Source organism: Myodes glareolus, chromosome 24 (genome assembly GCF_982192425.1).
Source record: "Myodes glareolus chromosome 24, mMyoGla1.1, whole genome shotgun sequence".
Classification (NCBI taxonomy): Eukaryota; Metazoa; Chordata; class Mammalia; order Rodentia; family Cricetidae; genus Myodes; species Myodes glareolus.
Genome location: NC_142049.1, coordinates 4,204,108 through 4,229,755, shown reverse-complemented (window position 1 = coordinate 4,229,755; position 25,648 = coordinate 4,204,108). Strand labels below are relative to the sequence as shown.

The 25,648-nt window shown below is 48.3% G+C and overlaps 1 long non-coding RNA gene across 1 annotated transcript; it reads right to left on the bottom strand.

The window, feature by feature from the left end:
* Positions 1 to 277: 277 nt before the first annotated feature.
* Positions 278 to 18,137, bottom strand: LOC148117945 (uncharacterized). Its single transcript, XR_015736305.1, has 4 exons — positions 18,003 to 18,137; positions 8,257 to 8,342; positions 4,665 to 4,872; positions 278 to 3,580 (listed from the first exon to the last, which is right to left on the bottom strand). It is a non-coding gene; the product is annotated as an uncharacterized LOC148117945 (long non-coding RNA).
* Positions 18,138 to 25,648: the final 7,511 nt, after the last annotated feature.

The window sequence follows — 25,648 nt, the reverse complement described above, 5'->3', positions numbered from 1 at the left end:
GAAATTGGAGCATGCGCAGAGAGGTCAGGTCACTTGCCAGAGGCCAGCCGCGGGCGTGGCTTCCATCTACTCCGCATAGCTCGTGCACCTCCATGAACACAGCTAAGACAAACCAGCTCCATTCCTGAGAGTTGCTCAAGGGACATGGCCCTCAGAGCCTGAGAAATGGTTCAGAATAACAGAAGACTGATGAATCCAGGCCCTGCTCAAAAGCTTGCCTTCCATGTAGCCTCGGGCCAAGAGTAATCACCTCACATTTTTGGCTTCGTTCATCTCTAAGCACAAATTTACACTTACCTACACACAAGGGTGCTGGAAAAGATTAATCGGATGCGGCAGAAGTGCTTTTAAGATGAAAAATGTGGATTATTTGCATCATTATTTTAATAGCCTTGGACTTTCTAATCCCCAGTCTACACGGATGTGGGGAGCAGGGAAGATGGAGATTGGTGAGCTTCATTTTCTCCAGCCTGGTCCTCTGAGCAGAGCAAAGGAAACACAGTCCCCAAAGGCCTGAGGGTTAGGTGGGTCCTCTCTAGCCCAACCCAAGTGTGCGTGCTACCCCAGGGCTAGCAGCGACCTGCAGCTGTTTAAGAGGCTGGAACTTCAGAACAGCCATTTTACCAAATGATTCCACAGCTGTAAAATGAGCAGCCAAGGCCCGAACGCTTTGCTGTCTCTATGGATCTAGCCGGGCAAAGGGTCTCATGTGGAGTGGGGCTCAATAAAGGTGTGTTGAAAGAGGGAGTAGGTGAGTGAGCGAGCAAGTGAGCGAGTGTACGGATGAGTAAATAAACAACAACAAACCATGAGTAAACAAGCAACAACAGGGAGTGTCTAGTAGAGAAAACACCTTGGAGTCTTTCCTGGTAAAAAAAAAAACAGGCATCATCCTGCTAGAATAGACCCTGAATCCCACAATCCCATCCAGAAGGCAGTCAGAACCTAAGAGAAGCTTTGAGTTCGCCCTTAGTCACGGTCCCAGGATGCTGGGCTCTGATAGATGACTAGAGTTTGCTGGGAGCAATTGGGTTCAGTTGGGAGGCAGGCGGGCAGGGAAGACATCATGAAGCTAGACCCTAATGAGGAACACCTCCAAGGGGTGCATAAGGAAGTCTCTTGTTACGGAGAGGGAAGAGTGTGGTGGGGGGTTGAGGAGGCTGGTTACTGCTGTGTCAGCAACCCGACCTCACTGCTGTTAGTACCGTGACTACAGGAAGATGAGTCAGTATGCCAGTATGCATGACGAGTCTGCAGGACAGGGCATTGCTGGTAGGCTGGCCAGCAGAAGCCAACTAAACTTCCAAAGATGACGGGGTATTGCTTCGCTCCACAGTGAGACAGAGGCATGCTCTATGCCCAGCAGGGGCAGCAGACAACCTGGAGTGAATTCCAAAGGGCCTTGAATACCACGCTCACATTCAGGAATTTGGAATGCTTCCCGAATTCTGTCCTTGCACGGTTCAATTTACTGTTTCAAGCAAAGTCTTTCCCCTCCTAAGGCTCTCTTTCCTCTGCCAGGCTTGAGGGCATGCTCATAAAATGTAAAATCTGTTTAAATAATTAAACCTGTGGGCCAGAGCCGTGGTCAGGGTGGAGGACACCAGCCCGTGACACTGTAAATCACTGCCAGGGTTGGGACTTGGCATAGCCCAGCTGAGTCTAGGAAGGCGAACACACAGCCAGCCTGTGGCCTGTGGAGGAAGTGCAGAGTCAGCATCTCACACTTGGTTTGGGATGAATTATGGCACTGAGCGGGGGACAATGTACAGTCTGCCTTCTGACAGATGATACAAGGCTATGCCACACCTCTTCTCTTCAGCACCAGATTGACTTCTTCTCAGACAAGCAGTAAGGTGTAAGGACAGGAATCTGTAAAGGATAGCTTGCTCTTAGTAAGGGCCCTCAGATTCCAGTCAGGCCTAGGCCCTCTCATTCTGGAGAAGCACAAAACCCGCAGAGGATACAAAGAGAGACCAAGCCACCAGGGGCAGGCCCAATGCTCCCTGCCTTCCCCAGAGACTCCCAACTACTCCCTGTATCCAGATTGAGCTCCAACTATATGCTGGGTTCTTCATATACAACATTGAAATCTGTCCTTTTTATCTAAGTTGTTCTGTTTACCAATAAAGACTCAAGAGACAGATGTGGGGGTGAAAACCTGCTAGCTCAGAGAAGCCGAAACACAACCAACTGATCTTCATTTTTGGATGAAGACCTAGCAAGAGAGCATCTTCCCACCTGCTCCAAACCAAAAAGGATTGAAAATCTCTAAGTCCTTCCCTATTCCTTCTTGTGTGTCTTTTTTTCCTTATTCCTGTGTCCTCCATACTCTATTTCACTAATTCCTGTCAGCCAGTCACTGGCTCCACCCCCTGATCCAAGATCAGTTGTATTAACAGAGGCCCAGAGTTTCACAGTATGACCCCATATCCCAAAATAGCAATCAGTAGACTTGCATACCAAATAGCCAATTCAACCACTCAATGAATCTGAGAAAGTTATTCAGCCTCTCTGTGCCTCATTTTCCTCGTCTTTAAGATGAGGTCATTAGGTAGAGAAGTAGCTGGGTTGGCAGACGGCTTGCCTAGCGTGCATGAAAGCCTGGGTTCAATCCCAGAACCAAAACGCTGTGAACCAATCTAATACCTGTGATCCCAGCACAAGAAGGAGAGACAGAAGATCAAGATTTCTAGGTCATCCTCAGAGGCCATCCTGGGATATATAAGACTGTCTAATAACCAAGCAGACATGGAAGAAATGCAAAATGTGATCTCTTAAGCTGAAAAGGTTGTTGTAAGGGTTTCATATGTGTCGGCCACTGTATGTCAATCATTTAGAGTCCTTCCTGGTTCATGAGGAGAAACTGTAAATGCTGATGACCATTCAACTATCAAACATTCACTGACTACCTGTCGTGCCACGTTCTGGGGTGCATGCCCTTTTCCGAATCTCATTCATTCATCCACTTATTAAGTCTTAAGAGCAGCTACTTAGGTCTGGAGAAAGGTCTCAGTGGTTAAGAGCAATGCCTGCTCTTCCAGAGACCTGGGGTTCAACTCCCGGTACCCGCATAGCAGCTCACAACTGTCTATAACTCCAGCCCTGGGGGGTACATTGTCCTCTTCTGGTGTCTGTAGGAATCAAGACCACAAGGGGTGCACAGAAATACCATGGGATCGATTTCTTCAGTATCATTCCGTGACTTATTTTAGAGAGTTTCTGACCTTGGACCTTGAACTCTATGCCAGGTGACGGTCTCGGATCTATGTTCCCTCCCATTTTACTAATGCTCCCTGTATTTGATGTCAGGGCTGCCATCACAGTACATCACCAACTAGGTGGCTTAAAAAAAGAAGTGAATTTCCTCTTGTCTCTGGAGACTGTACAAAAATCAAGGTGTCCTCAGGTTTGGTTTCCTCCAAGTGCTGTAGCGGGAGTCTGTTCAGGTCGCTCCCCTAGCTTCTAGAGATTTGGCATCCATCTTTGACATCATGGAGGTCATCATCCATGCTCCGCCCTGATCTCTGTCTTCATTTCTATGCAGGGTGCTCTGTGTGTCTCCATAACCCAACCTGTCCTATTTATAAAAAAAGCACAACACTTCAGTTAGGACTTGCCCCAAATATCACAATGTTAATCCAACTCTCTCTGGAAGACTGCATGGTCAAATAAAGCCATTCTCCAAGGTACTGGAATTCAAATTTCATTACGAGCCCATCATAGGTAGTAATGCCACCCATGGGGTGGGCATTCTTGTGCACATCTTACAGCCAAGAGTTGTGTCTTCAGAATTCGTGTCTACATCAACGTCTGCATTGCCCCTGAGAGAGACAGCCACCACCTCTGGAACTCAGCAGCCTTTGCTTTTTCCTGGGTTCCAATTCAAGGGAACCCTGTTTTCCTGGCGCTGGGTGTCTAGCAGAGTTAATAAGCTGGTAAGCTCCAGAGCAGCTCACCACAGGGAAATGGACAATAATGCCATTAGTTGTTCGGAGGAGCTAAAAATAGCCTGACGCTGCCTAGCTGAGGGGGCCGCCGGGTGACACAGCCTGTCCCCAGCACACAGAGCAAGGAGTGCATATTGCAGACTCTGGCAGAGGATTCATAGGATAAAGTCAGAGGCAAAAACCACAGAAAAGTTTGCCCTTAATGAGAAATGACCTTCATAACTCCATGTCTCCCCAGAGTTTCCTTCACAGATATTACATTTTTTCATATCTAATTCCATTCCATCTATCTTATCACTATTGTGGAAATGTTAATAAAGATGGTTTTGTTTAGGGCCTTTAATACAGTGTGTATATATACATATATTGGTACTAAAACCTATAAGATGGATTTTCTGCCCCTGCTCTCCCTTCATATTCCCTTTGTTTTGGTGTGTGTGTGGGGGGGTCCTTATTGGTCATCTTAACAGTTTTTAATATCCTGCAGGTTAGGCTGATACTCTGGTCCTTTGAAAAACTCGGGGGCCCCACTGGGGTGCTGGGCGTAAGCCTTTCACCCCACCCAGGCTCAGGCCTGCAGCCTTTCTACCTCATTGTCTTGAACAGTCATGAGGCATTTGTCCACAGCTCTGAGTCCCCAGGGCGCTCATGCCGTGCACTCCCTGGCCATTCCCTCTCAGGTTTGCAGCAACCCTTATGCAAAAGTTGACATACCCAGCCACTGAGAGCATTTGGTTGTGTTTGGTTGAGTTGTATCCTCTGAGCTTAGCTTTGGCCTCAGTCTTCCTGGTGTGAGGTGCATGCATAGTGTCAGCACAGGCTGTGATTGTCGCAGTTTTCTTCTCTTTTACTCCCTGTCCTCCAGAAGATGGCAACGTCCATGGTGTGATGTTGCCGTTACCGTGAGAAGGAACAAAATGCCCTGGACACAAAGAAATGGTAGATTTGCTCCCCAGTGTGGGGGTAACATCAGAGAAAACTAGTCTTCATCAAGTATAAGCCCCTCCTTGTTTTTCTTCTTAAAAACGCAGCCCGGGTACTTGGGAGATGACCCTGTTGGTAAAGAGCTTACTCTACAAATATAAGGACTTGAGTTCAAAACTCCAGCAGCCACGTGAAAGCCAGGCATGGAGTCATGCACGGAAAATCTCAAAACTTTAGAGGTGGAGACAGCGAGAGACCCAGGGCTTGCTAATCCACCTGTCTAGGCAAATTGGTGAGCACCAGATTCTGTGAGAAGCCTTGACTCAAAGACAAGGTGGGAAGCAATCAAAGATACCCAGCCTTGACCTCTGGCCTCCACTTGAGGCCACCTGAGAGCATTGATAGCACAGGTAGAAACCAGGAAGTCCCTTAACCCCTAGCTGGACCTGGAACAGATCTGAGATCCTTGCCTGACCAAACATTGGCTTACAAGGTAGGGAATCACCCAAAGTCAATGCTAACACAACTTCTTCAGCGTCTGCCCAGCGCCTACGTGACCCCCAGGATGTTCAGATGCCGGCTATATCTCAGCATCACACGTCTTTTTGTTTGTAATTAAGCTCCTCTTTTTAGAGAATGCTATTGAAAAGTTTGCCATTAGCACATTGGCAAAGTGTGAACTTTCCTCAAACAAATGAATACACATCCCTCTAGCATCTCCTGAGGCCCTCTACCACCGCCCCAAGCAGGGCCACATGAAGGCAGCCAAGTCTCCCACTGGAGGCTTAATGTCTCTGTGCCTGGAACTTTGAGCTCGCAGGCTGCCTCCCTTGCCTCCTGGCAGCCTCCCTCAAAGCTCAGACTCAGTCAGGCTGGCCTTCTGCAGCACCTTGTGTAAAAATAGCTTCCATTTCCCCCTCTCACCCTCCCCATCTCTCTTCACCTTCAAAACAACCATAGGAGGATCCCTGTCTGCACGGTGTCTCTTCTCCACTGTGGTGTAGGAGGATCCCTGTCTGCACGGTGTCTCTTCTCCACTGTGGTGTAAGTTCTAGGAGGACCTAACCTGACACCTGGTTTGCTTGCTTCCTTATCACCTGACCCAATAATATCTGCTCAATAAGCATTTATTCACTGGGTAGATGGATGGATGGATGGATGGATGGATGGATGGATGGATGGATAGATGGATGAGTCTGTAAATGTAGCCAGTTATGTTTTTATAAAACTTTCTTTCCATGGAAGTGCAGATAGGGGAATGGCCCCTGGGAGGGCCTACATCTTAGATGCTTGAAGAAATAGGATCTTATTTTAGTCCTTCCTGGGTGCAGAGCCAGGAAAGAGAGATGGCGCTCCAGGACCTGGGACTAATCTAGGCAGTTTCTCAGTTGGGGGAAGTAGATGATATAAGCTGGCCGCCGTGAATGCTTCCAGCAAGCCAAAGAAGCATTCCTCGTGTATATTTTACACAGTGCGAGATGCTCCTTGACCTAAGGATTCTTTGTTCTGTCTGCACCGGCCAGGCTAGAGATTTACAAGTCCCACAAAGCCCCGAGTTCAAAGCTCATCTCAGTCACCTCTTGGCCAGAGTGGTTCTCTTTGTTGTCTCTCTAGTGAAGGTTTGATCAAATGAAACAATGTTTATAGGGTGCTGATCACAAGGCCGGGACAGAGGAAGTTCTCAAAGTGTGGCTCTGGGCTGGATCTCCATGGGAACCCCAGCTCCTCTCCAGCCTGGCGGGGTGACCCTAGAAAGCTGCTTAGCTTCCTCCCACAGTTTCTTCATCCACAAAATGGATGGGCACGGCTCCTACTTGCTAGGGTCATGGCACCTGCATGAGTTAAAATAGCTAGAGCATGCAGAATGGTCCCTGACATGCATGCTGGTTATGCCGCAATCACATCGCCTATGCTGAAAGTGGCCTTGCCAGGGATTAACCAGGAAGCTTCCAAGTCAGAAACTAGCATTAGAGGCTCTGGCAAGCCTCATGCCAAGTACTTGCTGCACCTCTTTCTCTGTTTCCCTCATGCTGATCTCCATGGTGGATGTTTGTTCCCCAGAAATTAAGAACCTAAAGACCACTTTTCTGGGGGTTCTCTTTTGGGAATTATCAGATTCCCTATTGCGAGTTTTTAGGGGTCAGGAGGAGACTTTGGATGGGGTCAAGTGACAGCTTAGTGTTCAAGCTATGACTCATGAATAAGTGTCAGGGGGAAGCCCCTATGAAATTCCCATGAGAGAAGGCCACTCTTGGGGACACACAGTGAGGGCAGCTAGCACACAGCAGCAATACTGCCCTGAGATGCAGGTGTGGCTCACCCTCGAGAGGACAAGGTGTGCCTGAGAGTGATCCAGAAGACAGACCACCCAGGAGAGAAACAAAGCAGGAAGTCCTGAGACAGAACTACAGGTCTACACCATACAGGCCACCTTTGGGTATGGCATGGGTAGCTGAGCTACCCATAAAGGGACAACCCCTGGGCACCACAGAGCCCCTGAGTCATGGCAGGGTGGACCATGTGCAGGGTTATCCTATGTACCAGAGTGGCTCATACTTTGTCTTGGGGACACTGGAGAGGCCAGGTGGGAAAGCCGCAGTGTGTGGAGTCTGGTACTGGCTCTCTGTTCTTCCTCTCTTCTTCCTTGCCAGTCTGTCTGTCTTTCTCATGTGCACATAAACACACCATCGTTCTGACAACCCTGTCCCCTCTGCTGAACCTCTTGGGGACAAAGCATGTAGGGAACCCCCGTGCGTCTGAGCTGCAGACCTGGAACAGAGGAGAGTAGAGACCCGAGTTCAAGGCTCATGGCAGCCTTGCACTAGCTATGTCCCCCTAGTAGCCCGTCCCTAGCTGTGTGCCCTTAGGAATCCCGACTGTCTCTCTGAGACTGGGTTTCTTCATCTGAAAATGAGCTCGTCTGCTTCACTGAGTGGCTGTGAGGGTTAGGTGAGGCCCAGGGCAAGTCCTGACAGACGACCAGGCAATGGGAATGATACCTCCAACTTCTAACAAATGCCCAGTCTTTCTGCAAACCGCCTCGGTTCCTCGCACCTTCTCCACTTCCTCACCTTTAGTTTCCAGCCATCCTGAGTGACAGTCTCTCATTGCCACTTCACAGAAGGGGAAATAGGACTCAGAGAGGGTGATTCGCTCTTCTAAGTTTGAATAACTAGGGCAAAACAGGAGGCAGGAAACCTGATCTGCATTCTCAAGAAAGTAGAAGCAAACACTAAAAGGGGGGGGGGCGATTCTCCTCAGTAAAACGGCTTTATGGAATCCCTGCCACTTCCAAGGTCCAGATTCTTCACCCATTAAGTAAAAGTAGCATTGACACTGAGGAACCCCAGCACAAGGCGTTGACTTTGAGTAGAGGACTTACCAACAGTCCAGTGATTGGCACCCTCTCCAGGTGACTGCTCCCTGGAGGGAGAGCTGTACCCATCAGCCAGGCCTAGAAGCCTCATCCTAGAGAGAGAGAAAGAGAGAGCAACAACAAAGAACAGGAGTTGAAAGTCACAGGCAGGACACTTGGAGCCCAGCCCTCAGTGGGCAGGCAGCCTTCCAGCTTGGCATTTTCTTCTGGTACCTCTGCGTCCAGGCACTAAAAATAGCACACAAGGTCTCTGCAGCCAAACCAGCTCCCCTAGCAAGGACTTGTGCCCTTTATGGCCAGTGAGCATCTGCTGCCTTCTGACGGCTGTTGACAATTACGGCAGCGGCTTATCTCAGTGAAGCTTGTTTCTGAGCCCAAAAGGAGGTCCCCGGTCCAGCTGAGTGGTCTCCTGGCCAGCGTGGAATGGCCAGGACCCGGCCTGCAGGAGGTGGTCCATGAATGAGTGAGGTAGAGGAACCAGGTCACCAAAGGGATGCAGCTGGAGCCAAGAGGGAGAGAATGAAAGAAGGGATGGAGGACTTCCTTTCTTTCAAATCAAGAGCCAGAACAACAGGGGTATGAAAGAGGTGGTAGAATACTAGCAAACACAGATTAACAGCTTCCTGTGTCTGCATCCTCTGGATGCACAACTGAATAGTGGACGATGGTACTCGGGCCAGGGTAGCAAGTGGAACCGGGGGGAGGAAAGGTCTTTATTTTTCCTCAAGGATTCAGATGTTTTAGCCCATGGTCACCTTGGCCACTTGACTTTGGGACTGAGAACAAGAAGTATATCATGGCAGGGAGCAAGAAAACACTCGTCTCATGAAACCGGGGAGAAAAGAGAAACAGAAGGACTGGGCTCCCAAAACACACCCCAAGTGACCTCCTTTTCCCCTCTGGTCCTTTTGCCACCTAAAGTTTCCAACACCTCCACAACTTCCCAGTAGCACCAACAGTTGGGAACCAAGTCTTTGACACAAAAGACTTCGGGACATTCTGGATCCAAACCCTAGCAGAGTAGCCCTTCCTAACTCACAATCGGCCCTAGTCTTGATCACTGGACACCTCCTAAGCAGTTACCTTAGTGCCTGGCGTGGCCTTTTCGCTCCTTGATCTCTTGGCTCAGGCTCCCCAGCAGGTCTGCTTTCCCCACTTTGCTCGGGCTGGAGTAGCCATGGCATACTCCGGTACTGGAAGCCTATGCCAGGCACTGTGCTGGGTGTTCTCTGTGATTTAGTGCCCTCCATGCGCACGCTGCAGATGAAGTAGGTGCAGGCAGACCCAGGGAAATGGCCAAGAGGGACTTCAGCCTGCTTGTCCTGACTTGAAGGTCCTTGCTCTTGACAACTCTAATCCAGAGGCCCTCTGAAGTTTCTTAATCTTTGAGGGATTTTCGGATACCCCTAATCTACACCTGAGCCCTGCTCAGATCCTGTAAGCCCTCAGAACCCATAACTATTCACACCCAGCTTGTTCTGATTGCCCACCCCAGTGGGCTGTAGGTTCCCGCGGCTGACCAAGGAAAGCAGGAGGTACTGCCCACCATCCTGTACCTCCTATCCTCCCTTGGCCCACTCCCTTCTTTTGTCTGCTAGTCCACCCCAGGTGGGAGCATGGCTTTGAATGTCGATCTTCGCGAATGATTTTGTGGCAGGTTGGTTAATATTAAGTCTACAGTACAAAGACGCAGATAATGTAATAAAGAAAATACAGAGGGTTCCCCCCAACCTATTAGAGCCTGATATATCTGACCCATAGGACCCCCCTGATGGACAGTCTGGTACCACCACATTACACCCACCCTTCACCCTTCACCTCTCTAGCCTACACCACAAGCTCACACGGTGTAACTCGGTGTCCTTTTGGCATGGTGCCCATCTTCCTCTGACCCCATGAAATCAAGTGGCCTCCTAGGTATCCTTGAATAAATTCAGGTGTCCCCACTACCATGGATCCTGGTGATAGCTCTTATTTTATTTTTATTTTTCCCCCTTTGAAACCGACTCCGATGAAGGAAGACATCCTCCACCCTCTTCCAAAACTGAAGACTCAATGTGTTCTTCCCCAGAAGTCAGTGGCAGTATTCAGGACCAAGGCTGGAGTTACGTCGCTCTCCCTACCACTTCCTACTAGATCCCACAATCCTCACCCAGAAACTGAGAGGACTAGGGACTCTGTCTCCCTTACACACTGATGATAACTACCAGTGACTCCCGGGCCACTGAATCGAGTACAATGGTACGCTGATAGTAGGAAGTAGGCACTAGATAGTAAGCACATTGATAATACTGGAGGAAAACCTGCGAAGCCTGCAGTGATGAAATGTATGTACACCATCTTCTTCCAACTTTAAGATTTTTATATGAGACAGGGACTCACTAAACAGTCCAGACTGGCCTTGAACTCACGACCCTGCTCTTCCTGCTCCCAAGGAGTGGGATTACGGGTGTGTATCATCACATCCACTCCCAACCCTGAGCTTTTCTGAGACGCTGCTTCTGCTCTTTGCTGCGTCAACAGAACCTATGATGGGAGCTGACATCCAGTAGGCACTGGAGGGGTAGCTTGAGAGTAAGCAACAGAATGAAAGAGTAGACGGCAAATGAATAAATAATACGAGTGTCCTATTCACCAGAAGGACATCATGAATCATCCTTCATGCGCACTGGTTTGATTTCAATTTCTCGTTAATGACTGTGTATCTTCTTGTTTTCTTGGTGTTGCCGACAGAAGAAAGTACAGTCAGTTCTTCTAGCTTACCCCATATGTGTTCCGAAAAAAAATCACTGAGATATGCAAATTCCCAGAATTTAGCAGAAAATGGAGCTGGGGCCACAACACTCTCAAACTTCTTCAGTGAAGCACAACTTTAAAAATCTCCTAGACACCCAATCATAAAAGGTAGCATCCTTTAAACTATTTTAATGGCTAAACAGAATAATAACCATGGCACTTCGGATCTGGGAAAGCCCTACCGCTTGGACCTGCTTGTAGAAACGTGAGATGGTAGAACCGTCTTCTGCAATTAGGCAAGTTGTTAGAAAGCCAGATGTGTACAGATGTGGATATTAGCATGTGTAATTTTTAAACTTTTCTCATTAGTATAACAAAATACCTGACAAGAAGCAATTTAAGGAGGGAAAGGTTTCTTTTGGCTTACAGTTTTAGGGGGCACATTCCATCCCCTAAAGGAAAAGTGTGGCAACAGGAAACAGAGACAGGTAAATCACACTGAATCCCCACTCAGAAAACAGAGAGAAAACAGGAAGTGAGGCTGGGCTGTGAAACCTCGGGGCCTTCCCTCTGTGACCTACTTCCTCCAGCATGGCTCCACCTCCTCAACATCCCACAACCTTCCAAAACAGGGCCACCCGCTGGGGATCAATGCCCCAACACAGGAGCCTGTGGAGGACACTTCACATTCTAATTACAATAGCATATGCGGGGAACTAAATGACTGGATGGTATTTAGATGTGTGTGTGTGTATGTGTGCGCGTGTGTGTGCCTTTTGTATGTCCCCACACACTCTGGCTGCTTTTGGGCATCTAGCTAAGGCTTTTTAGGGTGGAAAGACTTGTCTAGTGTTCATGTTTCTCCCTGGTATCAGCTGCCTGAGAACAAAGCCTTGTCTTCAGAACAGTAATTAGAATAGAACCATGGAGAGGTATTTTAATGATTTTAATTTTCTTGTTTGTTAGTACTCTTTCCATTTCTGATTCCTACCAAAAACCAGGTGTAAATTATTGGTGCTGGTGGCATTCCCCTCTCCCACATAACCCTGCTTTCAACATGACCCTACTGAGCCCTGGCTACACACTAGTCTGGAGCTACAGAGCTAAAGTGCAGGGGGTCCCTTGCTTCACATAGCTTCCCATCTAAAGCTGCATTTAAATAATGAGCCAGAGAGTCACAGAGTGCCTCAGATGGAAAGTTCCACCCCTGGGCAGGAGCATTTCAAGTTCGGTCATACAGTAATGCTGAGTGCCTCCATGTCGGGGGTCAGCTCTTACCATCATAAATCCTGCTGAAGGCTACAGCACTGTCTGCTCACTGAGTACTCAGGGGCCCTGCCCTGAGGAGTTAGAGAGCTAGGTCAGCAGAAAGAGGAGCCCTTGCCCCCCCCCACCCCCCACCCCCGAAGGCTGAGCTTGTTCTAGGAATGTGTCAGAAACACTGGAGGACATATTGGTCTTGCTTGCCTCTAAGTTTGCTGCTTGTCCCAAGGAAGGGTCTTCTTCATGGATGCTTGACCAAAGCAATGACAGTTCACACACACACACACACACCCCCCTTAACATTCTCCAGCGGCTTCTCTTTGACTTTAAATACCAGACCCCCTCACTGTGGTCTAAAGGACACTATAATCTCTGAGTCTGGAGTAACTGTCCAACCTCACTTGACAGCACCCCACTCCGCACCCCTCTCCCCCACTCTGCTCTTGCTGAAGACTGGCCACAGTGGCTCTCTTTATTCCCCACGCTCTGGACCTTGGGACCTGCCCTTCCCTCTGCCTGGAATGTCCTTCTTGGCCCCCTTTCTCTTATCCTTTCTCTCACAGAGCCTCCCAGGGTTGTTTTCTCAGCGGGACTTCACCTTTATTCTTAGCTTGGATCATAATCTGTAAAAATTACCCCCAACAGCCTTCAGTCACTCCCAGAGGCTTTCCCAGGTGAGGAGTCTGAAGTGGGTGGGCAGGGCTGCATTCCAGACCAAGGCTCTGGGTTAAAGAAGCTCACTTCCTCTGCCCACCCACTATCTAGCAGGAGGGTGCTTTCCTTCTCTGACCTCTGACCTCTCCCATTTCAGAGCTGTCACTCACAGCAGTTTGACCCCAGTTTCCATGAATCTACCTTCTTTGTGCCAGAGAGCCTTCTGCACCCTTTTCTAAAGACTCTTTTCATTGCATTGGGCCCACCTGGTTAATCCAGGTTAATTCTCCATTTCAAAGGCACGACTTAATCACATCTGTGAAGTGTCAGGTAGCTTTCAGAGATTCCAGGGATAAGGATGAGGAGGGCTTTGACGGGAGTCATTATTTGCCTAGCAGCCTTCTTTCCCGTCCATCCCCTTTCCACGCTAAGCCTTATGAGACAAGGATTTTTTTTTTTTATCTCATTCACTGCTGTCTCCCCGGAACCCAGCATAAATCCTAGCACATGGTAAGTGATCAATAAATATTTATGGAATACAGGGATTGATGGCTGGGAGTTTTAGTGAAACAGCAACCGATTTTCACTTCCTAAACAGTATACGAATACATTCTAATAAAGAGGCTTGGTGATCAGAACGGACCCTCAGCCTCGAAATTAAACCATGCAACTTGGGCACAAAGTGCTTCAGCTTCCTGATTTTTTGTGGTCATATTTATAAAAGTGACTACGGAAACAAAAACCTTAGTTCCAATATTGTAGGTATTAAAGATCATAAAGAAGAACAGTAAGAACAGTGCCGGGAAACTATGACCTCCACAGCCATACTTATTCCTGATGCCTAGATTATAGATGAGCAAGGCTGTCTAGTTAGAAACTACAGCATCAATAACTCATGCAAGGCATGTGTGTGTTTCTGTTCTCCCGGGGGCTGACCGGCAGGGCAGGGCAGGGCACAGGAGCTTCTTCCATTTGAGGAGCCAGAGAAGGTGCAGTTGTGGATGCTGGAGACTGCCCTGAATGGCGGCGGCAGGAAGAGCCCAGAATGGGAAGTGATGAGATCGTTCCAGGAACCTCGTTCCAATAAATCCCCTAGCACAGTAGAGGCAGAAAAGGGAGATGCTAGGGAAGCCATTTGCAATGACCATCTGGCTTGTTAAAATTGATTAAAGGTAAAAAGAGAAATCGAGATCTATGGCGGTGGCATTAAATTACCCCTCAGACAAGCAAGTCTGTGAGTCGCAGACTCTCCTTGCTGCAAGAGCTGAAATACCTGAAGACACGATTTCAATTTATAAAGAAAATTCTTTTTAAAACTCCACTAAGAGCCTGCTTCATTGAGAAATGTTGAACATTGCTCAACTGCTTTATTAAATCCTTTTTATTTATGTGTGAGGCAGGGCACCGTGGCATCCCGCAAAAATAAAGCAGGTTCGGCGACATATCCTCGCTGGAGAGCGCAGACAGCACCCGCGCAGACATCTCCAGCCTCTTTCAATGCAGACACATTTTACAGTGATGGAGGAGAGGGAAAGAAAAGAAGCCACAGGCTCTGAGGGGAGGCACGCTGGAGCATCCTGCTGAATCCTCTCAGCTCCCTGGCTGTGTGACCTTGCCAAGGAAGGGATATTCCTGACTGCAGGTTCTTCTCTGAAATGACAATCGTCTTGACCACCTTACCGGCAGGGGTGACCCGAGTGGTGAGGTGAGACACAGGTGATAGTTACTCTTGGTGTCACAGAACTCTCACGTTAGGAGCATCCAGTGAGTTCCAGTTCTTCAAAGGAGAGACCGGGGGATGGTTGGCATAGCAGAGCCTGGTGGGGTCATTGGTCAAGGCTGATTAGTAATGTCTGTCATAAGTGGGGTTGTGGTAGCCACAGTGCAAAACATTTATATTTACTCTCTAGAGTTTCCAACTTCTGGAAAGATCTCTGCTGGAAAGATCTCTACAGTGTTGCTCCACAGCAGCCCCCTCTACACACAGACACACACACACACAGACACAGACACACACACACAGACACGCACACACACAGACACACACACAGACACACACGCGCACAGACACACACACAGACACACACACGCACACAGACACACACACAGACACACACGTGCACAGACACACACACGCACACAGACACACACACAGACACACACACAGACACACACACACAGACGCACACACACACACACACACACACACACACACGCCACTACCACCACAATCAATCAGCTCTTCAGGCAAAATAAAACCTAGTTCTTCCGTGATTTCGGAGCTCTGAATGTATTCCTATGCCATGATGACCATGCGGTGGCAAGGATCTGTTTATGGGATTTTCTGTGCCGTTCCACCCCGAGGTCCACGAGGACAGAGCCAAGAATGAGTGGGCGAGAGCCTGAAGGAAGCAGCCCTGGTGATTGCGTGAGCTCCCACTTTGGTTGACCTTAGGCAAGGTGTTTCACTTCCTGGATACTTGTCCAGAATTTCCTCATCTGTAAAATGCTCTGATAGGTCCCCTTGGAGTCATCATGGATGGTAGCGAATGGTGGGTTTGAGAGACCTGCGGCTCTCCCGAGGGTCATGGCCAGGGTAAGTTTGGGTGGGTTATCAAAGTGCTGGCCTTGAAGGAGGATGGGACAGAGAGTTCTTTCCTACACCCCTCCCTTGCTGTGTAAGCTGCTTTCACTGGGAGGTGCTCTGATCTAGGCTTGCAGATTGGAGAGAATGCCGACTCAGCTTAGAACAAGGATGATGACTGGTTTGATAGCAAGGCATGAATAACTAACCACCCTTGTTCTGCCTAGCTGCAGTGAAAGTCAAGAGAGTGAGTGGTCTCAGCTGGGAAAGATGGAGAAGTCAATGGTCAGGGCAGCTTGACTTTCAGGGATGGAGGCCTTCCTCGGGGTCATGAGGCAAGCATGGCCATGAGCCCATGAGGCTGAAGCCGAGAGTAGCGGAAGCTGGAAAGGAGGGGAGGGGGCAGGACCTGAGAACAGGTCATCTGTGTTCTGGGTGAGCTAGGGAGAAGGTGCTCTGTGTCATGGACAGAGATTGAGGTTGTGCTCACTCGACAGGGGGCAGATGGAGAAGTGAGGTTAAACTGCCTGGAGCTGGAATGGATACAGGAGGCAATACACCACCACCACCACCACCACCACCACCACCACCACCACGGGAAGCTGCTAGACCAGGCCTGGAGGATATACTCAGCTTTCGCAGCCCTTCCGCAAAGGAAGCTGAGCAGACTAGGGAGGAAGCAGGAGACTTGATAAAGCCCCTTGAAATAGTGATTTATTCCCAGGGACGCCCTAAATCCACACATGAGGGAGAAGCAAGATTGCCTCCTGCTCAGAGCTTCTTTTTAATACTGATGAGTTGTAAGAATAACATTAGCACAACATAAAAATTATGATCATGATAGCAACAATAATAAAAAGGGTTTAAATTTGTACAGCACGCTATACTTTGCAAAATGCTTTCTCATTCATTAGCGTGTATGCGTCTCATAATAGCCCCCTGAGAAAGGCACAATGATGGCCGCTATGCATTTTATGGGTGAAGAACATGCTCAGAGATGAAGTGACTGCCTAACGACTGGTAGGAGATGAGATCTCTACCCCAAGTCCAAGGTTCTTCGCCAAGATCCAGAGAGAGGCTTGACCACCCTTGTTCATTGCGCTGAGATTATTACCAAAAGTTGGGGAGCCATCTGTGATGGGATTTCAAACCCAGCATGACTTCCACCAGGCCTCCTGCCGACAAGGGCTCATTAGATTTGAGACACACGGCTGAGAACCTCCCCCACCACTGCTCATAAGCCAAGCCAGCGTCAGGGATTCCAGAATTCCGGCCCCTCTTTTAGTAAGCATTTGAGAACCGCACCACTGTCTGCTTCAAAAGCCATTGTGTGATTCACCCTTCAGGAGCGCAGAAGCAGGAAAGTGAAAGACTCCAAAGCTGGAAGATATCCAGAGAGGGACAACAGAGACATGGAGACACAGACAGTGAGAAATTTTGGGAAGCAGTGGGCTGGAGAGATGGCTCAGAGGTTAAGATCATGCCTTGCTCACTCAGCTTTAAATATTTTAAAGTTTTAAAGAAAGGGCAAGAATGATGAACAATGAAGAGGCCTGAAAAGGAAGAGGGGAGAAAGAGTAGTTTGAGAACAAAACAAATAGAAGGAAAAGGGGGTGAGACAGGGGCCTGGCTTTGAGTAACAAGGAAAGCATTTGTTTCTAAGAGGCGATTAAACATCTTATTCTTCTGTCCCCAAATGTAAATGTTTCTGTCTCCTCGGGAGTTAATCAGGCTTAAAGCAATTCTAAGCCCTTAAGGGCTTGGTTTAACCGCAACAAAGAATGTGTCCAGTCTGCTGACCTCTGTCGGGCCAGAATGTAAAGGCAGCGGAGATGAGAGATTAAGGAGCAGCCCTCACCCAGGCGGGGCGGCCACTCCTACCAAGGCATCTCCTGGCCCCACCCCCATACCCACCTCCCAGCGGGGAGAAAGCTGACCCGCCACTGCTGCGGTGACACAGGAGCCTCTTAGGCTTGAGTCCTCTGCCCATCTTCTGTACCACAGCCACCGAAGGAGCTGGAGGGCAGCACAGGGGCTAAATCCCCATTGGCGGAAAGGGTGATGGGCGGGACATAAACTTCAGGGGCGGGGTCTCTGGCAGCTGCTGGCCCTAGCAGGGCACTTAGGGGATATATATAATAGGAACTTCTCTAATCACAAATCCTGCTGCTCCTGTCTTCTATTTACTGTATTCGTGGTTTTATTAAAATCCTGCTACATAATATATTGCTGTGATTTTTTTAGCTTAAAACAATTTGTAGGTCAGGAATTTGGGAAGAGCAGCAAAAATGGCTAGTTCTGTCCTCCATGACTGGGTCTACCTCTGGGAAAGCAGAGGCTGGGAACAACTGGGAACATCTTTAGGGTTAGGGTTAGGGTTAGGGTTAGGGTTAGGGTTAGGATTCCATACACTCATCTGTGCAGCGGATACAATTATTGATTGAAACAAGGATCTGAAGTCTCCTTCCTGTAGGGTAAACTCTCTCATTCCCCCATAGACATCCTACAAACTCACCCAACTTCAAGGAGAGACGTGCCAGAGCCCAGCTCTTGATGGAGAGGTAGCCAGATCCCATTCGAACATGTAAGATTAAAGATGTCACTGTTTGTCTTTGGAAAATGAACAGCTCTGAGAATGGCTTCCCCTTAAATCACTACACTTCTATTAGATACATTGTCTCCTTCCTAGGAATGATGAGTCTAGTCTTTAAGGAGAAAGCAATGGATCCCAGATTCATCAACCAACATGAGCAGAGTGGGAGTTTGAGCACTAGTGGCTCAAAGAGTTCTGACTCCATATTGCCATGGGCATCCTGTAATTATTTAGAAAAAAAGAAGAAGAAAAACAACTTCCTCTGTAACTCTTGTCACCACACCATATGTGGGACACCGTCCTGAACATATTTTCTTCTTTTCTTCCTTGAACAAAACAATTGCTGTTATCTGCTGAGATTACTCTGTGCAAGGGCTTGTTTTGCAGCTGGACCCTTCGGTCTTGAGCAGTGGCCTTCAGGGTCGAGGGTGTGTCTGTTTTACACCTGAGACTCCAGGAGAAGCAGCAGGGCTTGCTCAAGCTCCCAGGGCCGGGGAGAGTGGCAGCTGAGAACCTGCCTGCAGTTTTCTAGTCAGAGAAGGGTGGTGGTGGGTGGCGCAGCCTGGGAGAGGCTGCTGCTTGTGCTCAGAGTGTGGAGGGGTCTGAGGCTCCTTTGCAGAGGTATAAATGTGCCTAAGGAAGAATGTTCCAGAGTCAGTGATGCCTGGGCAAGACAGGGCACAGAAAACTCTGTCTCACTTGCAGGGCTTTCAGAAGTGTGTGTGTGTGTGTGTGTGTGTGTGTGTGTGTGTGTGTGCACTGTAGGTGCATGTGCCTGTGTGCACGTTCCAAAGGCAGGGGAAAACTTTGGGTACCCTGTCTACTGCTCTCTGTCATATCCCTTTGAGACAGGACCTCTCTCTGGAACTGAGCTAGGCTGTCAGCCAGGAAGCCCCAGGAACCTTGCTGTCTCTGCTCCCCACAGTACTGAGGTTACAGGCAGGCATGTGGCCTCTGTTTCCCGAGTGCTGGGATTAAGCACGTGCACCGCCACCACCTGGTGTCCCGTGTCTTCTCTACCCGTTTGCAGATCTGCATTCTCCAAGAACTCTCTCTTTGGAAAGGGTCACAGTCATCCTAGTGTGTGAATGACTGGTCAGTTCAAGAGGTATTTTTGTCAGAGAACTCAGTCAATCGGGAAACTAGTTTGCATAACACCTTTAGTCAGGTTCCAAAAACCTGACCCCAGTCTTACCCTCCAAAGTAAGATTCCATATGTTAGATGCCCCTCAACCAAAGAATGGTTAAAGAAAATGTTGTACATTTACACAACAGAGTGCTGCACAGCAGTAAAAAAATAATGGCATCTTGAAATTTGCAGGCAAATGGATGGATCTAGGGAAAAAAAAAAAACATTGAGTGTGGTAACCCAGACCAAGAAAGACAAAACAAAAGATGGAATGAGTTTCTCATGGTGCACTGGTCCTCCTAGGTCACTGTATAGTAAAGTGCCACCAACTGGTGAATTAACAAATAAGCACACCCTTTAAGGTTCTGAAAGCTGGAAGGAGAAGATCAAGGTCAGCTTCTCCAGGGCTCTCTTCCTGACCTGAGTGCAGCCTTCTTTTTCTGTTCCAGGTGGCAGAGATAGGGAGATCTATCTCTTCCTCTCTACCTCTTACGAAGCCACTAATCTCATCTTATCGATTCCAGCCTCGTGGTCTGATCAAGTAAATTACTTCCCATAGTCCCTGTTTCCAAATAGCATCGCCCTTCAGAGTAGGCGATGAGTTTGAGTTTGGAGGAGGCACAGTGTGGTCCATGGGCGTGTGCGCCTCCCCGGTGATAAATGTCACCATGTGTGCTGACTGATAGATACCCTGGTAGTGCATTGCCATCACATGAGAAGTCCCCACCCTTTCCACCGTCCTATCCTGCCCCCACCTTCTCCTGCAACTGCACTGCGGATGGCTTACAATGAAACCTAAGGCAAAGGGAGGGATAGACAAGAAAGAAAGGGACAAGGGACAGCTGTGTGACTGCGGGGTGGCAACAAGATTTGCCCAGTCAGGTGTCTGCCGCCCTTAGACAACCCACACGGGCTGCCTGGTGGGAAGGGCTGCAGAGGAATCATACAGCATTAACACCTGCTACTCCCTGGAACCAGAGAGCCTCCGACCTCCCGAGAGGAGCCACCAAGCTCTACAGAATGAAGAGAGCACAGGCCTGGCAGCCCTGCCCGTTCCCCGACAGTCTTGGGGAAAGTGCTGCCCCTGCCGACCTGTGCTCTCACTGCCTCACCCAGTCACTCGCTCGCTTGCTCATGGGAGGCTCTCCAGTCCTGTCATAGTACAGCACAGGGCATGGTGGAAAGACAGACCTGGATTTTTTACCTCTGTCCCTTCCTCTCCCTAGTCCTGTGACCTTGTCCTAATCACAGACTGACTGACTGAGCCTTGTTCCTGTCAAGGATCAGACTGAATACCTTACGTCTAAACTCATCTCTCATCCCTTGTGATTTTCTCAACCAGAGACACGGCATCCCGATGACCCCTTGTACTTCAGAGAGAGACTTTGTCCCCAGAAGGGGTAGGATACTTACTTTTGTTTGCCTTCAGATATTAGGACACTTTAATCTTCTGTGTGTTTGAAAGGATGGACAGTTTCAGGCTGGTTCTCAGACAATGGTGTTTTGAAAGTTCCCGATACCCATGTGCTGTCAGGCATTATCAAAACCACCAGGATCCAGCCAGGAAAGCCAGCATCTTGGCCCGTAGGACTGTGCCCGTCCCACTTAACTGCCTTGATGCTCACATACAACATACCTCTCTAGACAGTGAAAGCAAAAAGCACACGATCCAAGACCAATCACGGGAGAAGATGAACACCTAAGCTATGGATGCAGAGGGAGAGAATTAGAAAAGAAAAAAAAAACCCTCTCGTTTTTTGTGGTCTTGCAGCAAAGTACAGGGAGGCAGGCTGGGGACCCCTGGGAACTGGGAGGCAAATGAGGCTCCACTCTGGGGCTCCGGATGCATCAGGAAAAGGGTTACCATGTCTGAGCAGGAGGCCTGGAAAGATTCCAAAACTTTTATTTAACCTACTTTATGTGGCTCTATCTACCCTGTCCCATTATCCAAAACTCAAAAGTTAGTTCCACGGGGGAACCAAGAGTCTGTGTAAGGAAGTTCATTGTTACAGCACATCCTGTTCATTTAAAAGGACAGCTTCACCCAAACCAGAATGGCCTTCAGCAGGAGGCCCGTGTCAAGGCTAGACTGTGGGAAGGCCAGGGAGAAAGTGGGTGTGAGCCTATCCTGCTTGATTCATTCCCCTGAGGCCCTGCAGGTGCATCAGGCCTGAGCAAACTGCTGCCTATTGCAAGGTATGTTCTTGGATGCTTCTGAGACCCCTGGTTGCTGGGAGCAGGGGTATGGCCTCTGGTTGGCCGTTTATGACTCCTTTCTTGGTCCCTGGAAATGTTCTTCTGCTTTCGGAGCCTGATTTCCATTCCTTGTGATGTCTCTGATGACCAGCATCTAGTGCTACCCTGTCCTTTCCTTCTCTCTCAGGAAATACCGTCTGGTGGTAGAGATTTCTGAGAAGACAGGCCATCTGTGCTGGCTAGTTTTATGTCAACTTGACACAAGCTAAAGTCATCTGAGAGGAGGGAACCTCAATTAAGAAAATGCCTCCCTAGGATCAGGCTGTAGGCAAGCCTGTAGGACATTTTCGTAATTAATGATTGATGGGGATGGCCCAGCCCATTGTGGGTGATACCATCCTTGGGTTAGGAGTCCTGAATTCTGTAGGGAAGCAGACTGAGCAAACCATGAGGAGCGAGTCCTAAGCAGGACCCCTCCATGGCCTCTGCATCAGCTTCTGCCTTGAGGTTCCTGCCCTTCTTGAGTTCTGTCTTGATAGTCGTGAATGTTGGTGAGGAAGTGTGAGCCAAATAAACTCTTTCCCCCCCAATTTGCTTTGCTCATGATGCTTAATCACAGCAATCACAGCCCTGAGAAACCACTCAGACAGAGGCTATCGCTTCTCTTTGCTCCTCTGCTCGAGAATCAGCCATGGCAACCTCTTCCCTTCAGAATTCTCAGACATCAGTTGTATATCTGGATTTCACAATCCATAGTGAGCTATAGAGTTCTGTGTTCTTAGGAAAGCCCGGTGAAGGAAGTAAGGGTAGCACCTCCTGCCCCTTTGAAGCAAAGCTGAGGGTCAAAGATCATTGGTGGTCCTCTCCACACTCTCTCATCCATCTCAGTTCAAAGACTGGGATCTGTGAACACCTCTCGCCAATCCCAGTTCTATTGATCTGCAGCCTGACTTTTGAATTGGGAGTGTTGGGCACACCCATCCCAGAAAAATTCCAGGAGAAACTAGAGGAGTTCCTGTTGGACCTCTGCCATAGCTAGCTACAACTAGACACAATGTCCCCCAGGAAGGAGGGAACCTCAACTGAAGGATTGTTCAGGTCACATAGGCTCATGCCCAGACCTGTGGGCCTTTTTCTTATTTGCTAATTGATGGGGGAGTGCTTAGCCTACTGTGAGCTGTGCCATCCCCTGGGGAGATAGGGCTGGTCTGTGTGCGAAGCTAGCTGAGCAAATCAGTCAACAGCATCCCTTCATGGTCTCTACTCCAGCCACAGTCTCCATGCTCCCGCTTAAGTTCCTGCTCCGACCCCCCTCCAAGACAGACTACGACTTGGAAATGTAAACCCTTGCCTCTTCCATATTGGTTTTTGTCATATCATAACAACAAGCAACTTCCATCACATCACACGCTTAAGAAATTAAACAGAGTCTAAGCGGCCTGAAGAAAGGATGTTTATTATAAAGTCTAATGGTAGCCATGGTGAACAAAAAATGGCATATAAAAGACTCTCCATGGTTTTGATATTCATCGAAACATGGAAATCCGGACAAGTCAAATGAGAAAAATGATCTTTGTTCATTAGGTCAGCATTTATCGGGCACAGACAGTAAACACCGGCTGGGTCTTGGGACTCTGACAGAGCATCCTAATGCTGCAACCCAAGGAAGCATACGTGTGCCTAAGAGCCTTGATATTGCACATGGGTTTAATATCACGGTATTTCATCGTGTGTGAATTCAGCTTAAGCCGTATGCTAAGCAGGAAAGGGAACCCAAAACCATGCAGGTCCTAACACCAAGACCTTGAGGGTGGAGGCAGCCATGACTAAGAACTCTACGACGCCTCTGCCACCTGGGAAAACACTAGGAAACGGATTCACCTGAGCATCTCCTAAGCCCTGCAGTCCTTGCCGAAAACTAGATGTTAGCCAAGAGAGGCCTATTTTGGATGTAGGCACCCTGAAACTATAAGATGATAAATGTCTGTTCCATGGCATCTTTACACGGGTGCTAATTTGTTACAGCAGAAAGAGGAAACTAATTTAAGTAATTGCAGCTAAAATCATCCAGTAGAAAAAAGGAAGTGGGGGGGCAGTAGAGAATATAGAAAAGAAAGAAATATGGAATCGAAGTATTTTAAGTGGGGTGGTCCTTCTGTCCACCTTGTTGGCAAGGTGTGTTCCAGATGCTTTTTCTATTTTGAGTTTGAGCCACAGCTTTAGTGGAATTTTGGAGATGATTCAATGCTCCGTGCCTCCCCTAACTTCACAATTTGAGCTCTAGACAGGGAATATTCCTCAGCTTCTCTTCTCTTGGCACTGAACTCGTGGACTGTTACGCCAGGCAAGCACTTTGCCACTCAGCTACACCCTCAGTGACAAGGGCGTCATTTCATCAGAAATGAGAGCCTGGAGAGTTTACCAGGAATGAGCCTGAGCTATGAAGTCATAACAGTGTGAGCTGTATAAACTCTGGCCTGAACCTTACCAACTGTGTAGCTTTAGACACACTTAGCCTCAGTCTCCCTATCTGTGAAATGGAAAAAAAAACACATAGCAATCCCCTACTACTTGGTAAGAAGGTTGTTAGGCAATGCATGCAGAGGGTGCCTGGTGCACAGTAAACTCCTAATAAATGATTGTAGTTATCAGAGTCTGAATTATTATTGGGATAGTCTCTGCTGTTGGGATCGAATTGCCCTCCTAAGGCTAATTTGCCTCCCAGATAATGTGTCTGCTTCCGGTACCCATTTCGTAGGCTTATTAATAAGTTTTCCAATCTGGGTTGTTAAGGAGGTAAAGTCTTGCAGGGAATAAAGGGGGCAGACTGTGGGAAAAGTGGTCCTAGCAGTGAAAAAGGCAGGCATCAGGGATGTCATTATTTGAGAGACGGGACACGCCTGACATACGAAAGGGAGATCCACGTGGCAGGAGACCTCTGGGAGGGTAGACTGAGGACTTGAGCTTGGACCTCTCAAGCCCCTTCTGGGTTTCCCTCCAGCATGCCACAGACTGTTTTTAACTAGGGCAATGCCTCCAAATCACCAGGTGAGACCACATTCATTGATGATCCTGTCCCAAACCAGGGTAGATCCCTCCTTGCCCTCTCTCCAGCAGTGTGTAGACCGCCGTTCTCCCAAACCTGCTTTCTGAAATACAAATGCCAGGTATTTGAGTACATGCTTATCAAATGTGGCGTGGAAGTTTGTTTGCTTCACACAGCCAACCTTTCAACACCCTTCAGTCATTATTCTTCCCTTTCAAAAAGGTATTGTAGTTTTTTTAAGACATTGTAGTTAAGGCAACCCCCCCCACCAAAAAAAGTTAAAGAATTATCTTTTCTTAGACAGGCTGAGGTTAAATTAAAGGGGCAACTTCCCTTTTAGTCAGGCGTAAAGTGGGCTTCCTTCTGGAACGTCATTTGTTTCTCTCTATCCCCTGAGCTCTCTATACTTGAGACGTTGGTTCTGGGTTCCTCAGTGAGACCCATCTCCAATCTTTCCCGCTGAAAACGTGGCGATAATCCTGACTCACTCTTTCATGGGCCAATTGAGTGAACACACTAGGAGGCGACCAGGAGGCTGTGATTCTGCCCCCAATGCCTTGAGCAATGGGGAAAATCTAGGCATTTTTTTGTTGGGGTTTTTTTTGAGAATTAAAAATTATAATATTCATATTTGCTGAATATTTAATAATAAGGAAGAGTCTGCTAATCATTTCTGATGAATTTGAAATCCTCACTTCAATCCTTCCTAGTGGATATTATTGCTGTTGGTATGATTATCTTTATCATTCTCAGTTTGTAGACTAGCAAACTGAAATCGGCAGACCTTTAATAGCTTATCCGAGGTCACAGGGTTAGGAAAGTGTGAAGTCAGAGCTTGAACCCTCATCAATGGACTCGAAGCCCAGGCTCGTCTCCCTGCCATGCTCCATGAGAGAGAGACTGCCATAAACCTCGCTCTACAGAACGTCTGAGCTCATAGGAAAGGAGGGGACGGAGAGCTGCTTCAAAGTTCTAGTCACATCGTAGTTCTGCCAAACATTCGCGTGTTCTGCAGGTAAACAGTTAAAGGAACAGCGCTGCCCTCCTGCACCTGAGCTTTCCCCTGGGAAGGGGCCACTGAGGCACAATGAGAGAGAGGGTCCTCAAGTCTCATTTTGAAAAGATTTCTCCGACAACAATAAGAGTTAGATGAGTTAGACGTTATTTCTATCAAATACCAGGTTCAAATGAGATTTT